The sequence below is a fragment of the Neodiprion virginianus genome, chromosome 5 (genome assembly GCF_021901495.1).
Source record: "Neodiprion virginianus isolate iyNeoVirg1 chromosome 5, iyNeoVirg1.1, whole genome shotgun sequence".
In the NCBI taxonomy this organism is placed as follows: domain Eukaryota; kingdom Metazoa; phylum Arthropoda; class Insecta; order Hymenoptera; family Diprionidae; genus Neodiprion; species Neodiprion virginianus.
This window is the reverse complement of record NC_060881.1, coordinates 5,533,049-5,551,501: the sequence shown is the minus strand read 5'-3', so window position 1 is coordinate 5,551,501 and position 18,453 is coordinate 5,533,049. Positions and strand designations below refer to the sequence as shown.

Genomic DNA, 18,453 nt, shown 5'->3' with positions numbered 1-18,453 from the left:
GCTGGTCGAAAGTGAACGGCATCGCGGCGCCGTGACTCACTCATCCCCCCAGACGCCATGCGACGCGCCTGCGTCGAGCTTTAAGCGCCGCGACGCCTCGTTGTTATGGGTATTATAGGTACACCCGTTCCTTTCGTGAAATTTTGCGCCGCAGTTTTAAACGACGAGAAACACGCCGCTCGATTCCGTGGATACGCAAGGGATGAACGAATCTGCGAGTGAATATGGTTCACGTGTTACACGGGTCATCGAATCGCACTGGATGTCATTCCTCGATGCTTCGTAAAAGCTGGTGTGAAACTTACACGTGGCACGTGAGTGTCGGAAAGGTGCGAGTCGCGTAACTGCCGCGAAATACAGCGGGATGTAGATGCATGAATATATTTTCAGTACACCGTGAAAAATGGGATTTACTCGGTATCCGATTAACATTTAAGCACGCGTCTGGCTTCCGGGGTCAACTGCGCAACGTTGATGTTTTAACGTATGTATACAAGGCTGGCCTGAAGAATATCGAAAAAGTTTATCTACGTTCAATTTTGATGGAACAAATGGCTTTAGACTCGCCACGAACTTCCCGTTCTCATGCTGCAGGTTTCAAGTTCGTAGAGAAAAGAAAGAATAATATCCAATTCGAATTTCAAAGTACGGATTCGGATTCGTAATTAACGATTCGAAAGCCCTCGGATACGATATTACATGAAAATATGACGATTTTTTTTTTTTTAACGAACCGCTATAACGGATCCAACATTACAAGGTTTGGAAGCCTGACCTTGGATTCGTTCTCGGTGACCCCAAAAAAGTTCAAATTCGTGATGAGCCAAATGTTTTTAGTTTTTTTTTTTTCAGCTTATTGAAGACGCCAAATTTAAATTTCGCTGATCTGACACCTTGAACCAAAAATCTAATCAGTTCCAGGTTTGGTTGCAATAACGTTTCTTTCACCTCTGAAAACTCGGCTAAAAACGGTATCTAAGTTAAAAAACGGCAAGAGCCAATCGTCCATCGATTTATACTGCGCATTTTGAGTTGAGAAGAAATTATTGTTTCGTGCTGGGCAGGGATGGTTGTCGTGTATTCTTCGCCATGGGGGTCGGTGACGTCAGTCTCTGTGTACGGGAGTATATAAAGCAACCCCTTCGTGACTCGCGGGGTTGACGTACACATATAAATACCGTTGGGCATGCGGAGCGGCGGTCGGCTGGCGCAGCATGAATGACGTTCGCATATCTGGCATCGCGCCATAATTTGTAGGTCGGTATTAACCCCGCGTTAAATACACCGAGAGCGAGCACATCGCGTCGGTCGGAGGAAAAGTAGGAGGAAAAATAACCGGATCGTCACGCATATCTCAGCCGACGGCCCGACTCCGGTGTTAATCCGATTTTAATTACTTTCACAAACCCATAACCGGAATCACCCGTGGTAAAGGATATTCCACATCCTTACCAGAGGCCGCTGCTACCAAGGGGCGGGCAATCGAAACTATGAATTAATTACTCGGGTGATTCCGCGGTGGCCGAGAGGCTAGTAGAGAGGATTTCGCGTTTCGGGAATGGAGATTATGCCCGTTCTGTGTATAAGGAATTCATGCCAGCTGAATCGCACATGCGTTGTAATACCGCCTTAATTCCCTTCGCAGACACTATCTTGTTATTGGCCATCGGTGATAACGTGGTTCGTTTCACGTAATCTGCGACGATCGAGAGTGGATAATTTCGATAAGTACTCGACCCCTCAACTTTCACGATGACATTTCATTTTCTGCCACCAAGTAACACGCCGCGAGGATCGTTGTAACGAAATCAAATTTTTTTTTGTACGTCATGGTAGCAAATTAGTCCGGGTCTAGGCGAATCTCAAATGTTTCGGTGAAACGCTTTTAGGCAAATATTCCAAATCTAGCCAAGCCTCGTCGCACGGTCTAAGGTATGAGAATTTCTCGAGGGAGGTATGCACCTCTCGTGATATAATTTACTCTGGCAATCAGGACGAATGAAGGGTCGTCGGACGAGCGACCTGCAACCCTTATACCTTATATATACGCTTGACAGCAATAGTCGTAAAGTGCGTCTCAAGGTTTTCCTGCACCTTGGATTCCTCGCTCCCTCCCAGCTCTGTCACTTCGCAAAACAATTAAATATCTCGTGCTGCATTTCGTCGAATTGGCTGAAGAAAAAAAGTAATATATAAAGAGAGAGAGAGAGAGAGAGAGAGAGAGAGAGAGAGAGAGAGAGAGGGAGAGAGAATTAAATATGAAAAAAGCACAAATTACGTGATATTTTCTCTAATTGGCTCCATTCTCTCGCCGTACGTAACAATGCCTAATTGGTTTCGTTCCTGCAGCCGTATAAAATATCGCACATGCAGGACACACCTGCCGCGTTCGACCAACTCGAACATGTTATACATACACGAGCAAAGGTCGTGTACCGAATACGTTCAAAGAACGAGGCTCGTGAAGTCGGGGGGTGAAAAGAGCCGCGTGCTTGGTTAAACGATTTGTTAATTGATTTCATTAATTAACGTATTCAAAGGCAAGCTGCGTCAGAGACGATACGAAACGAACCCTGCACGAGGTTGAAGTTAGTAGGGTTAACGTAACGAAACGTCACAGAAAAAAAATCATTACTGTGACGGTAATAATTTCTGAACGACTTTCAAGGATTTGCCCTTAAAAAATATTAGTATCTTTTCTTTATCGTTGCTTATCAAATTTATCAGACGATCCTGAAGATGCGAAGTAGCGAGTTGTCCCAAACATGCAATGTTAGAATGACGTTACTAGCTTCGTCCTCGTAACCCGGCAGCATCGAGGGTCTCGGTCTCGAGTTCAGAGCCCGTCACAGCGCACTTCGACCCAGCTTAAACCCATCTCTTGCATCCAGTCGTATGCTGCAGCAGTCGTCTAGACGCGAATGGAAGGTATGAGGCACTTTCGCTATTGCGTGATTCGATTTCAGGATAGATTTCTCCTACCCGCAAATCGAGACCCTTCGACCACGTGGACGAAAATGAAATCGGACGCGGATTGTGCAGGGTTCAATAATCCTCGGTGTGGAATTGGTTCAGGGTTAAGCGAGAGTCCTGGGACAGGACTCCGTATGCAGATAAGAAAAATTCACGAGGAACAGTGGAACCGAAGTTGAGAAGCTGGAAAATCCCCCCCCCCCCCCCCCCCCCCCTGACGTTTTCCGTTGACAATCAAGTCCTTTCAATGGAAATTCAACTTGATCATTTCCGCGTTTGAATCGAAACGCGCGGCGGATTTGGCGAGGATTCGATTAAACGGTAGAGGCGTTTGGCCCGAATGGTATCGGAGCCGGGATTAATTAATTGGCGAAAGTCTGGTCGGACGAGAAGGGATGGCGAGGATCCGTCGACGGCAGGACGCGGTTCGTTACAGTCGTAAATTCAAGGATCTTCCCTGTGCGGACGGCTGTATTGTCTGGCGTATTTCTACGATCGATCCTCGAGTGCCCCTGATGGTGCGTAAGAACGACGACGACGCCGGAGGGCGACGACGGGCGTCGCCGCTATTAAAGTGTATTAACAAGTTGCCAATATCAGAACTGCCACGAGACCTTTTCGCCCTACGTTAGACGAAAGCGAAACCGGCCGACGTCGGAGACATTCTGGGAGGCAAACAATTTAATATGCGATCCCCCTATTCCGCTCTTTCGCGGCTCGCCCTCTCTTCTTCTCATCCCAGACTCTCCACTATTCTCAGCTGCATACCTTATCTCCCTCTTTACAGTCACAAAGGACAGAAAGGGACTCCGCGTCCCATCCATCCGCCAGAAAGGCCGTCGTCTTCTATTTATTGGAGCGCGTGCATGCGTCGGTTTCAGAGTTCGGTTGGTATCGTCATCTCAGATTTTCAACGGATTCCTTATTCTCGGTGAATTTAATTCACCCGTGCGCCTTCGATCGTTCTCTATCGGGGATGTGATATCAGAAGAAAATATCGGCTGTCCAATGGTGTATATAAGGACGTATGCGCCAACAATGCGAATTTCGTAAAGTAAAGTTTTTTGTCGACACGCTCTTTCGGCACAAAAATTTGTTTTTATTTATCACATTTGTAAATGGTACGAGTTCGTCATAAACTATATGTATAAATAAGTCATAAAGTTCGAGATGAAAGGGCATAACCGACAGTACTTACGACTTTATACCGTCAATTGATAAATTTATCAATTTCAAGGTACCTTCCGTTAGGTTTTCCGCATAAATACAAATGGGGAAAAAATACGCCTTTTTGCCTTTACGCGTGGTAAAAGTTCGTATAACGGTGCACGCGTCCTTATGCCATTAGACACGCGATATACGTACGTCATGTATACACAAGTACATCGAAATATTCTAAAGGTGCATTTCAACCTCAGCGCCAGTTTGAAGCCTCACAAAGAGATCCATAATCGGCTGGCTCCCAAGGTCAAGAGCACTTTGATATCATTCAACTCTGAAGCGCGGCTTTCGACGGTTGTCGTGGCGACGGATCCGCTTTCTGCTGCAGACGCGTCGACTTTCATTGTGAATCCTACACAGCCGAGACAACTTTCACTGCGGGTTGAGCTGCGTTGCTGCAGTAATGTTACATCTAAAGAGTTGAAAAAAAAAACTGTCGGCTTTGCGCATGCACGTAATAAGCGTTGAAAATCCATGTGGCTGAAGTTAGTAACGTTAACGTAACGAAATGTCACGTGTAAAAAATCATCATTGTGCAATTTCCTAGTGACTTTCAAAGAGTTTACCTTTCGAAATATATGAGTATGTTTCATTTATCACGGATTTATAAAATTTCAGACAATCCTAAAGGTGCCAGGTATTTTTTTCCGATTTTTCCTAAACATTAATCGTTACTGTAACGCTACTGACTTAATCCTCGTGGAAATCCAAGGAGCTTGGACAGGCTGAACGATTTTTCTAGACCATTTGCAATTCGGAGTAAGATTTTCGAACGACAATCGTCAGGGTGATGAAAAATGAAGAAGGAAACTAATGTTTCGCGTAGAAATCTCACCGCGGCTGTACACACTTTTCGGATAATTTTCACGCTATTTACCGTCACTGCATATCTACGTTGGCCAGAGACCACAGCGTCGTGCTTGCGCGATCTTTGTGTGACTTTGCATACGTTAAACAAGCTCCCACAATCACCCGGGGATCACGGTCACCGAGTACGAGGTGACTCAAAAGTGCGCAGATTCGGAGTCTGGTGTAAACACGGATGATTCTACGTATCCAAAGTTTTCATCGATCTAGAATAATGTTATGATATAAAACGCAAATTGCCACTGTCACCGCGTTTCTTACGCAAGCCGCTAAAGCCTTGCAATCACGAATTAGTGTTGAACATAATCTTGACGACCCGTTCCTTCATTACCGTAAATCAGTATTCGTAATTGTTCGATTCGTTATTCAAACTCCATCGATGGCAACTTCAGGTCCATGAGCTTCCAAGTTTCACGGTTTCCAACCATTGCCGATCCAATACAATCGGCGGTGATGCTGAAACGATGTACTGCTTGCTACCCATAATCCATGACGAGTAATATTTCCACGTCGACTTGTCGGCATATCGGGAATTACGAAGCGTACCTTCGGCACGTAGCATCGGACCCAACTCGTAGACCAGAAAGTCCGGACGAGCCCAAAGCTCTGAATTGATCCTGGCGGCACGTTCGCACGTTCGAGTGTCCAGCAGCCCAGTGGTGTCCTCTTCTCGGTTAAGCCTGCACGAAATACCCACGGACGTTTTCACTCGTTGGGGGTTCGACCCGCGGCAAAACGGTAGATCCGAATTTGGGGTCGAATGTGTCGGCGGTAATTAGCATGCATCCCATAAGCGGGAGGATAATCTGGATTGATCTATACACGTCCGCATTTCCGATGCCCTGAACGTGGATCGCGATGATCGACGATCGAACGACGAAGATCCGCCGGTGAATGTGGAAGCTGCCTGCCGGACCGGAAACTCTTCTAGCCTCATGAAATACGAGAACCATGATCCGACTCCGCATTGCGTTTCCACCCCCCATGTTTCGCATCGAGTGGTAATCGCCGAGCGGATGGAAGGAGTGAACATCGTTTCACCGGGTCACCGCTGCTGCTGTTGCTGCTGCTACTGCTGCACGGTCTCGTTCTACCCTTTATTTGCCGACGAGCCCGAAACACGCCCTATTCGTGAACTGAGAGGACAGTAGGCATGCGGAAATCCAACGATGGTATATATAAGGGGAGAAATCGAGACCCTCGCGCTTCGCGAACGGCAGGCAAATAATTCCCGCGGTTCCCGCACCTATGTTTTGCACATTGATTAAAGACCGGGGTGCGCGAGCAGCTGATAGAATGGCGAATTACGATATGTACAGTGGTTGAGATGTATTCGCGAAGCGAGGAATGCTTGCCCGGACGACTCCTTTATGCTCGACTAATCGACACGGAATAGGTTGACCGTTGCGGAATTAATTGATCCACGCCTTTGAGTCTCTGTGAGTGAAACGTGAACTTGACGCGATATCGATTGGTGACCACTTTCCAAGTGCAAAGAGACCAGGCTTAGAGTATCGAAGGTCGATGAGCAGAGGCGGTGAGCGCTGATAATTCGTTGGAAGGATACTGCCGGTCATTCTTACAATGCAGAGCGTGAAAATCCCCCGCGGTGCGCTGGTTTGGAATCGATAAATATTTTATTTCCAGTAAAGTTCAGTCAGGACGAGGGCTCTGAGAGCCTGGAGGATCATCCAATTCTTTGTTGTTTGACCCCCGCGAAGCTTTGACGCTGGCAAACCGGGACCAGGATCCAGCCTGCGCAAGCTGGCTTAGTCTGACTTTTACGACTTCAACAGGAGTTTGCACTCGGTTTCCGAGTTTTCGAGGAGACGTTGAATTTGAAAAGAATTAATAGTGCCGAATGGAGATACACTGAATAGACGCTGGCTGAGGCCCGAGATGCGTGATAGAAAGGTGAGGATCGTGGGTAAATAAAGCGGAGCAGAAATGGGGAGTGAGAGGAGAAAAAAAAATGTTCACACATGCATGGTTCCGTTGAGGGAACAGATACCTAATGCTTTGTCGCCTTTTCCTCTCCTCAGGGAGTGAAATAAAAAGTCAGAAACTGTCAGAATGCCATAAAAACGCACAAATTATCGGCGTCTACCTGAGGTGCAGGCTAAGGGATATGCGAACGATGGTTATTTCGAGAAAAAATTCAGAGTTTTATCTTTTTCCATTCCTGAAATAGTCATTAAACAGTTGTAAAGTAGCAAGAATCACTCTGAATTGGTTAGAATGTACAAATTAACGATGAGTGAATGCAATAACTTTCCAATAAATCTTAGCAGAAAGGTGAAAATCCCTAAAGTGGAAGCCACCAAACACTTACACAGACTACGAAATAATTCCGTTCGAAAGCAAATTTGTAAACGAAAATATTTGTCCAATTCCTTTAAGCTTGCACCTTGCGTCTCCGCCCTCGAAACAGAAATTCAAAAGTAGTCAAACGGTCGGCAATCGTTCAGGAGTCCCAGTAATCTTGAACGTTGAACACATTTCTATCATGTTCTAATTATACATATCACTTCGACGAGGAATAATGTGAACAAAAATTGACTCCTGGTTTAATGTACGATGAAAATTGACGGCTTCCAAGTAAGGTAAGTGTATCAGTTATTGACCTTTTTTGGTTCTATAATTACCAAAAAATAAATTTGAGGTGTCTAACCTTCTACTCATCGGCAAATTCAAAATTTGTGCCGTCAATTTGTAATTTTGGAAAATAAATGGGTCAATAATTGGGAGATTCATCCTAATTCTCGCGATGGAGTAAAATAAACAGATATGCGATTAGACCATCGTGGGATGATAGACTCTGGGCAGCTATGGTAGGTACAGCGGTACGGGACAATGGATTTTTTCAATACGGAGGCATCTCGTGGCGTGTCGGATTGTCGTGTGCAGCATGTACCGCACGTCGAAGCGTGATGAGGAGGTGGATGAGCGACGGGGAGTGGGGGTGGATGGGATGGGAATTGCGTTACCGATGGGTGAATGGTGCATTCAGCTCGATAACCAAAGTTAAAGGACGTTTTGAAGGGTGTTAGTTAGCGTGAGAGGCGTCGAAAATTACATTCCGCGTACCCACCGGTTGCAGGAGTGTGTGTACGAGTACAATGGTGGATTCGCGTGAATTAACTGCAGTGGATTGTTGTTGGCCAGCTTGAAACCCGGGGACCGAAGTTGCGTTCGAAATCCATTAGGCAGGCTTTGTGCGCAGCCCTGTCGAAATATCTCGAAACCCGGTAGGACATGCATCGACCGACCCTTCGTCAACGGACCCTTTTCTCCGGCTACGTGTCGCGCCATTCAACATCGTCCTGCCCCACTGGATGGCGGTACTAAAAACTAAACGCGTAGCTTGGCCCTCCTAACCCGTTAAAAAGTTTCGTTGAAAAATAACGAAAAATACCGGAATGAAAGAGCGGAAAAACGGCGCCGGGATTTGAATTCCGAATAAAGGAATGCCGCGCGAATACCGCGGACTCGCGGGCTCGAAGAAAATATTCAACTGGAAGAGCAAACTCATTCTCGCGGGAGCTACCGGGGTTCGTTATCCGGCAAGCGGGCGAGGATTTTTACTTTTTATTTTTCTTGTGTTTCCTCAACGCGCCGGCGATTACTTCCCGTTATTTTAACGCTGATGACCAACGTCTGCAATTTGACGTCCCGACGTCAGCCGGCGCTGGAAAGAGGCAAGAGGGGAGAAAACACGGAGACGGGAAGCTACTGGCGCCGTCGTGACGCCTCCACCCCTCCTGGAGGGTGGCCTTACTCCGATTCCCTCTTATTCATCTTCGACGCCTTCGAATTCAGTTCACTTCTCGCCTTTCAAACCATGCCCACCTAACCCAGGAAATATATATTGATATATCGCGTTATCTTTCCCAGCGTTGATCAATAGGTCCCGTATAAGGATAAACGAGGAAACGTCGGTGGCATCTAGCCTCTCTTGTCATCCCCGCGAAATTTAATCCGGCAAATGCTTTTCTCCTTACGGTGCCAAGCATCAGGAACCACGGTGCGTGCTTCGAGGATGAAGAATAAAACGCCATCCTACACCGAGTCGACACTGTTATTCCTTGCAAAAAATATTCTTCCATAGAGAAAAGTTTAATTTAAACGTTTTCGATCCTCTGATAAAAGGACTGAGAAGAGAATGGTCGACGAAGAATAATTTTAATCGCCACCACTTAAAGAACACCCCAACGACTCCGGAACATAATGATCCCGCATCCGAGTCCATCCGACTTTGACACGTACGATGGTTTTGCCATTTCGGTCGTCAAACCTAATCGACGCACGGCGCCAAATGCCCGCATGATCCGTATCGCTGGTTGGCTGTTCGCCGTTGTTGGACCGGATTTTTTCAGCGATTGCCTTACGTGGTGGCCGAAAGCAGGTGCAGCTGGTTCTCGAAACGTCCATGCGGGTCGGGATACGACGTATTCGTGAAATGATGATTTTTTCGCCAGGCAATCGCTCGCCTCGCTAAGATCAGTAGCTCCTCCGTGCGAAGTTGGAACCGACGGACACTTTCCTTCCACTTTCGCGACGTGGTTATAAAAAATGTAGGAAAACCAAGGCGAGGCGACATTTCCGGATCGTTCGCGATTTCCAACTTGTTAATGGAGCTTTCGGGGTCTGGATGAGGTCGATTACGCTGATCGCCGGACCAGCGAACCGACGAGAGTGCGTATAAGGGTTGAAAAAGAGATGCGGTATCTTTTGCCTGTCCGCAGAGGCAAGAGGGATGAAAAGTTTTTGGCAATTTGGTAAAACGTCAAACTGACAGCTCCGAGTGTGGATATTATATAGTTTGCGGGACTCGAGTGTTGCCGGCTGGCTGGATGGCTGGCTGCAGGATGCGGGGGGTGAAAACCCTTGAAAAGGATCTCCGAGGACGACAAGGTATGCCGGCAGCCGCCGCGTGACGGGGATGGGACTAGGGAATTTTGGACCCTGGTACCATGGGGATTTCTCCTTGCAAAGTGGGATGTAAATTGTTCTCTCGGAATATTTATCATCCTTCAAGCAAGGGCTGTCTTCGGCTCCGTCGGCTCGACGAAATGCTCACCATATCTCATCCGGAGGTTTGCGACAGTTACGAGCGAGTCCTGCACCAGACGCTTCTCCGACATTCCTCAAAACTTTGCGGTTCCTACCGCGTTTCATAACTTCCGTTTCCGCCTGTTCATTGTTCCTCGTGTTTTTCCCCTCACCTTCTGCTTTTCCACCAATCGTTTTCATCCATTTCCATTACGTCCGTTACTTTTTCTCGGCGAAAATACCCGGAGGAGGAATTTTTATCCCCTTACAGTGATTTACAAATATTTTTCATCTTCTCTCCGGCAGGAAATTTGTCAGTTGATAATCAACAACGCATATTTCTGTATCCAATGAAACGACACGACTTGTACCCAAGTTCACTGTTGTCTCGTGACTCGTACGTTTGTCTTTGAACAATCACATCGGTACAACAGTTGCAGAGAATTGTCTAGCTGGAATAGTTGGATACCGAGTGCGGTGCACGACGGTGGAGTGGTAATTACGCCGTGGATATTAATCAGCCGTCTCGACTCTGCTGCTGCAAGTTTCCCCAACTATTTCTAATCTACCTCTCGGTGAATTGTACACGCTTTCAAGTTTCCCGCATCCTCCAAAAGCTGGCCTCGAGAGTGAGAAAAACGTATTTGCGGAAATTTCGATACTAATAGGTCGTCTTAAAAATTCGTTGCAAACACGTTTCGCATTGAAGAGCCTTGTTTCACATTCTATTTGCTTTCTTTTTTACGGGGCACTCTCCTTTCATCGTCAGCGTCGTACATTTCAGTTGAGGAAAGACATTTCCCGCTCCTTCTTCGAGCCAAAAAGAAGGTTGAGTGAGGGGAAAAACGGGAAGAAAAGAGAAAGGGCGAAGGAAGAGCGAAATAACAATCCCCGAAAAGCGGAGAGGGGCAGATTCGCGGCGCAACGCCTCTTTTCGCAGTAATCGTGCTAATATTTTTTGTTTCCTGGTTCGCAACTTTTTATCCATCCCTCTCAAAGAAGGGGCGATGAAGAGAGGGTGAAAAGAGCCGGGCAAAGGTAAGAGGACGAGGAAAGGAGGAAAGGAAGAAAAGCGAGAGGCGCGTCGAGTGGATTAAAATTTCACGCCACGATGTACTTCGTAAAGTTTTCCTCCTCCCAGAAATCCCCCGCACGTTTGTGGTTTATACCGAGCTGAATTCGAAAGCTCGAATCAGAGGACCACGCTTCACTGGACGGAGAAATTGCAAGGGTAACACCGATTGCAGAAGCCTCGGCCGATGCCTTAAAGCTCGTCCTCGAATTATGCCGGTCTACAAGTCGTTTCAAATATCAGAAGTTCTTTGGCACCGCGAAATTCCGCGTACCTACCCAGCAGGTTGAGAGCTTTTCCTGCTCTCGAGTGTGACCGTAAAGGAGAAAAAATATATGCACATAGAAATGATGACGATGATAATTCTTCCACAGATGAATAATTCAGACGTTATAACCGTGGGCCTTCGCAGTAACGAGCTTAAGGCGGGATGAGCCTCAGAGGAAAATCCATTATCATAATTTCGGTACACAAGCTGCTGGTCCAAATGTCACTTTCACGCCACTTTCTGGGGATATTTCGAATGCGAAAGGAATTACCTTTTTTCCCCAATCTTCGTCCTCTTTCGTCTCAGAGCTTCATCCCGGGCTCGAAATGCGGAGAACAAGAAACTTTTTGGGACTGTCCAAATTGCGGATGATGTAGCCCAAGTAAGGACCATTTCCATGCTAGAGTAATTTGTCCCGGGTATCACAGTGGGCGAGTCTTGCGGAATTAACCCGAAGCTGCTTGTGCGAGATGCTCGTCAGTCATTCCTTCCGTCCTTCCTTCATCCCTTGAGAGGTTCCGTAGAAAACGCGATGCATTGAACGGACGGACAGAGACGGACGGATAGACACGAGATCCTTGGTTACCTTCGTACCGCAATACTGCATGAAATTTCCAGTCGAGAGTAGTAATTGAGTGACCAACTGGAACGTGCACGAGTTTGAGTCTACCAGCCATTTACGGATGATGTTTTTATTTATTTGTTTATTTATTTATTTTTTTTTTTTTTTTGAAAAGGGGATGGAGTCGGTGGAAATATTCAAAAGGACCGCAGCCAGGCCACGCCCAGCCCAAGAGCCAAATTTACATGGGACTTCATCTTCGTTGCCAGTGTGTCATGCAAATTATATTACCCTCATCCCCGCCCCGCTTTGGCCAAGGTAGGTATATATCACGGTACGTGTATGTATATACATATATACGCGTTACACCCCCAGCCGGAAACGCGATGCGCGGAGTAACGTCCGGTCTTGCGACCTCGGAAGGAACGTGGCCAGAAATCGTGGTTCTACCCCTCGCCCGGCAGGAAGTCGTAATTACCTCACGGTTTTGCGTGCAAAGTAACGAACGCCGAGTTGGCCTGCGCGAGCTGAGCTGTGCAGGACATGATTCTCACTATCATTCGCAATTTGTTTAATTTCCCTGATTATTCTACAAGTTTATGAAATCAAAAGATTCCGTTTACAGTTTCGAAAACGTTTCTTCGATGCAAATGCCGTGAAACAAAGCGATGATGTATGCGCCTTAAAGATGTTCTTGGTTCATAAGATTTTCCAGATCTATTTTACTCCCGAACACACGTTCACCGTGGCCTTGTATATACACGTGCGAGATTAAAGTACACGGTTAACGGCACATTGTGAGGGCAACTTCGGTGATAACTAAGTGAGTAAAGTTCGTTCTGGCAGCCCGCAAAATCCGCGTTAATTTCCGCTTTACAAACTCGCGTATATGAGAGTAAGAAGTATGAGGTTTACATCCCTCCGGTGGTTGTCGTTCTTGAAACCGCAATTTCAGGGTTGAAAATTTATCAGACATTTGGTGCGATAACGTGTAGACCGGGACCTTGGATTTGGCTGTCGCCTTGGACGAGCACCATACACACCATAAATCGGAGAAGGTGCAGTAGATATTGGCGAGACACCAAGGCGCCGTTTATGACCCTGCCATTTGGACGAGTGTATTCGCTGACACGGTTATACGATTGTCCTCTGCTTCCGATGAAAAAAACAAAATAAATCTCACTGTAAAACGTTCCGCCAATGGCGCGATGTTATGGTGTCATGTCCACGGGGTTTCGGCGCCACAAAGTCGGCTGAATTTTACGCGAAATATCGTTCAAGTACAGACAACTTGTCGTTCGCGAATGACGAAACTGATATTTAGCAGTTGTAAACCTTTTTAAACCTTCGGCAAGTTCTTATCGTCTTACGAGCGGTCAGCGTGCCTGCAAGCTCGTCAATTGGGTTCTATTGGCGACGAGAGAAGAGCCTCTCTCAGTGCTTCGGTCAGGATAATGGAAGCAACAGACCTCCTACTCTGGGATGCGAAGGGCGTTTCTGATACCTAACCGCACGAACTTTACGGCCAGGTCGAACTATGCGTAGGGAATTTCTCCCGGTATGGGCATAACAGTCTCTTCATATAATTGTTCGACGAGTCTGAAGATCCGAGAGCAGCACTCAGCCCTGAATGGGCGTTAGCCCCTTTAGCGATGCATCTATTTCATCCTCCTTAGAGTTTGATTGAGTTTAATTTTAGTTTTCGCGTTAATTTCCTATCCGCAAAATGTTGAATCTATCCTGACTGTGAGCTTACGATCAGTGCATCTGTGCCGAGGAAATTGACTATCCTGACTCGCAGCGTTCACTTTCCCGTCAGCTTTTCCAAGAGGTAGCTTTACTGCTTTGGTTTTCGAGTAATCGATGTGGTAATGGCGAGTGCCTGTATCGAGCTTTTCTAAAGACTGCATCGGGTCGAATCACCGTGAACATTCTGTTCCTACCAGGGTGCAGGTCCTCCTGGACGAACGTTCAGTTTTTCTTTTACACGAGAGCGGGCCTTCGACCTCAACTTCTTTCTGCTCTCGGGGGAATCGGGTCGATGATGGTTATCGCTTAAGTTCGTGTAAGAAGGGTGAGTTTATCTTGTTTGCCGAGATTACAGCCTCCTCAACAGATCAACTTATTCTTCTCTTCCTTTATGCGACAGTGTCTAGTTGTGTATCCAAAGCGTTGTTATCCAAGCTTCGTCCGAGCATCAACCGCTGAGCTTTGAACAACATCGATTCCGCTGGAATGTAGCGGTACCGACGTTATTGTGTATGCAAGCCGAGAAAAGTGCAGTTTTGCCCTGGTAATGGAAAAAGAAGCCGGCATAGCGGTGCTTTAACGGGTACAACTTAAGCTTTATCGTGAAAGTTTATCACCGCAACGAGTGTCTGGAGTACAGGTCGTTAAACCTGATAGCGCGATCCGAGAAACAGGCGACTGGATATCGGGACGTTTGATCGTAGAAATCTTGTCGCACGGTTGACCGGATCCCGAAGATCGGTATAATTGAAATTTAATCAGGATCAAACCGAGGGTCGGGATTCAAGACCGAGTGTCAGTCGTGAGTCGGGTCAGAAGTGAGGTTCGGTTATCACGAATATCCAGTTTCCGCATCTTTTAAAAGCGTATCGCATTTCGTGCTGCAAGGTCTGGCCGTAAAGGAAATCTAGAATTTTGAAATAACAGTAAAGGACGCAATGAAGCAAAATAACCGAGAAAACAGGATGCAATACCCGTTGCAGAACGACGTCTGAAACAGTCGGTACGAAGAAAAACGTGACTACGGATATTCCCTTATTGTTAGATGAAAACGGGAAGCCGGAATAAGCCGAGAAGCTAGCCACGCAGAGATTATACGTACAACAACTTGGTAAATAAGAAAAAGCACCGCCACGAAAGCTCCGTTTATTGCAATGTTTGCCCGTTTCCTCACCCTCCGGAATTTCGATAGACTTGACTCCAAACACAGAGTTTTTTTTTTTTTATGTAGACCTCTTTCCTCGCCGCCTTTGTGAACGCTGATACGCACACCGTGAAAGAGGCAAAAAAAAAAAAAAAGTTGTCCACATTCACCGAAGCTTCTCGTATGCCGAGTCGGGCATCTCTGAAAGCGCTTGATCTCGTTCCTCGGAAGATTTCCGTCGGTGTCTGAAGCACGTTGTCGAGGATCTGTAACCCCTGTTTCACTAATAAGATTACCTGGATACGGGGCAGTTGACAATCCTCCGGGAATTAACCGAGTTCCTTTGTGGGCGGGGGCAAGTAGAGTCCGCATATTCCGGCCGCTCGCAACCCTGTTCAATGTTCAAGCGCGTGCGTGTGATGGCTCCTGGTGAACGTGGAGGAAATTGCGTAGGTACCTACGACGGAGAGGCGAAGCGAGTGCGGGTCGTTGGTTTCACCGTCGACGTTTTCGCGTCCCATTTAACGTCGCGTCAACGAAGTCAAGGCTGTGTCACACGCGTTATTTTCCTCAATATTCTCCGTCTCGTTTTATTCAATTCCGCATCCTCGGGGATCTCCTTCCGGCAACGGGATAAAAAGGACGTTCTTCAACGTTCGTACGGCGAGAGGACTGAGTCGAAACCAGACAAGTCTTGGCGTCGCAGCGTCGTGTCTTTAACCGGGAACCGAACACAGAGGCCTCTCCAACGGGGAGGAATAATTCCATCACAACCCCGTCGTCTCAGCGAGGAAGATGATTTAAACACTCCTTGCTCGACTGTCATTCGTCGGGTGAAGGCTAACGGGGTCGAAAGTGCTTCTACACTGAAAATGGCCTATTATGTGTAATGAATATGAGCCCTGCGAAATGGAACTCTGCGAGAATTGTGGACGGGGGTGGGGCGACAGAGGGGGAGGAAAGCACCCCGGCTTCAGAGGGCGAGGGGACGGAACCGGGACCTCTGACTCTAGTTAAATGGACCTTTCGTCTATTACCCACCGAATTTAATTTCGGTTTGCTACGCGGGAAAACGTGCGGCCATCATCGCTGTAGTTCGACGAAGATTCTCCTGCAAAGGGACGACGGCTAGATTCATTGGGCTTCGTTTCTAATTGAAAATATTAATCCCTCTTCACCCTTAAGCCAGATAAAAGAGAAAAAAAAATCCTCAGCCAATGCAAAGATTTTCCCCCGATGTTAGAAGACGGAAAAGGGAACTGCGCAAAGAGGAATTAAAATTTTCATGGACGTAATTTTCGCTCGGTTGGGGCGGCGAGCGAACGACCTAGCTTTATTCCGGCTAAGCTTTCGTACTTATAATTCTCTTTCGGTTTACACCCCGTGTACCAGGGTTATAATATTCCACAGGCGAGCGATGTTTGCTGAAGCCGACTTGTTCGAAACTGATTTAAAGCCGGGAACGAAGAAAACGGGGTGCAACCGACAGTTAGGCAGCGGTATAAAAGGTTGCTGAACTTCAAAATTGCGCGGGAGTGGAATTTCATTTTCCAGTTAATCGTTCGCCCCGCTCAAGTTCCCGATCGTTCAAAGGGACGTTTTTTCTCGTCGCAACATTCATAACCGTTTGACGGCAAAGCGATGAGAAAAAGGCAACGGCGTAGAAACAGATAAATGAATTGGCAAGATTGACGAACCAGTCGTAAAAAGCAGAACTTTTTCATTGTCACACCACCGACCGTGAGTGGTATGAAATTATAATCCGCAAATCGGAGGCCGTTACTACCAGCTAGTCGTCCTAAAAATTTGATCGTAGGTCGAGAGCTTGCGAAAGTATAACCGTTTCGACTACGCGGCACCAAAACGCGATTTGGTCCGAGGTATAAATCGCCGGATATTACTAAGCGAGTATATATATTTTATTCCGTTCTTCCCTCACCCTCCGTTTTTCTCCTCCTCCCCCAAAGCCGCGCAAACGTGGCTGTTTTCGTCGTAATATTTTATAGGCTTGCAAATGGGAGGGTCTCGACGTCAAAAACAGGCCTGTATTATCCCTCTTCATACTTCACTCTCTCTCTGCCCTTTACTTCAGCCAACAATCCACCGCACGTCACAACACAACGAACGTCATCTTAACCGTTTTACCCACGTATAAGCATTGCTTACGCAGCCGAGCGTGCGGGGCACAGATACGCCTTTCCTTGCTAGTGTTCTCCGGGAACGTAAGCCAGCCATAAGGAAACAGTCAAGCGATTCGCCTGCCTCCTCAAATTCACTCTCTCGAAGAACAGCCGCAGAGCGAGGAGGGTTACGAAAACAGGGGATGCAAGGATTCCCCGCGGCCCGCATGTACGCACCTACATGCCTATGTGTATACCTACACTGAGAAAAATTTCATTTGTTTCAGTAACTAGAAAAATTGAGTAAAACAGGTATCGTTAAAAACTAGACTTTCTGATAACAGCTACAACGAAAATCAGAGTGACCGGGAGTCCCAACGTAAATATAACACATGGAAAATCCAAAACAAGAAAGCTCAAACTGATGAAATTTCTCCACGCCAGGAATTCACCGAACTGAAAATCTTCGCACTTTCGGAACTTTGACTTGTCGGAGTTATACCCTTTCGAAATTTTTCCCTTTCTGAACTTTAATCACCGGGTTTCAGACTATTTAAAACTTTGACGTTTCAGTTTGATTTCTTTACCTTAAGTTTCGTCACGAAAAAACGCGGAATTTGACGTTTTGGAAAATTTTCAAATTCGGAATCCCAACCCCGTCCCGCAAATTAAAGTGTAAATCTCACTTTACGCCAATGATTCTCCCCGCATTGGCAATAAGGGACAATGAACTCCGTGCAAAATGATAAGTAAAAAAAAAAAAAAAAAAAAAAAAAAAAAAAAAAAAAAAAAAAAAAAAACGTGTACGAATCAGTGCTAAGTATGGGTCTAAAAATGAATAGCGACGTCGACGACGCGTCATCCGGAGGACCGACGTATATAATATACCTAATGACAGTGGAACCTTCGAGTTTTTCGCGATGTTCAATCACCCGTTCAGTCTGAAAAGTATCGTAAGTGCCTGCCAATTCCACGGTAAGCCGGCGACGTCGCCGTTTCTACGAGAATGAGACGCCGCCGTTTAATCTCGGACACTTGCAAATTACCCCGAAGCACGTACGTGTATACGTGTCCATACCGCAGATTCCCTTCGTCCGCAATCGCGCCCGACACGCTTGCCGGCTCTAAATACCTACACATGCTCCATTACGCGAGGTGCATTAAGGCTCGTTAGATCGGCGGGCCTTGCCGCATGCATGGCGGTGTATTCGAAACTCTAAACTATCGGCGAATATCGTTTCCACGCCGAGACAGTCTCGCCGAGTCTTTAGCGTCGCTTATCGGCTATCGCTGCAACCGGTTTCAACGCCTCCCCGAAACCCCTCAGCTTTACGATGATATTTATGACTCTGCGCGTGCACCTCGTATGCAATCCTACGTATATATGCGGGAGATAAATTAATATTATAACGAACAATGCCGTTT

The 18,453-nt window shown here is 46.7% G+C and overlaps 1 protein-coding gene across 7 annotated transcripts in view; it reads right to left on the bottom strand.

The window, feature by feature from the left end:
* Positions 1-18,453, bottom strand: part of LOC124305314 (uncharacterized) — a 167,726-nt gene that overhangs the window by 43,861 nt on the left and 105,412 nt on the right. The window lies entirely within an intron of this gene.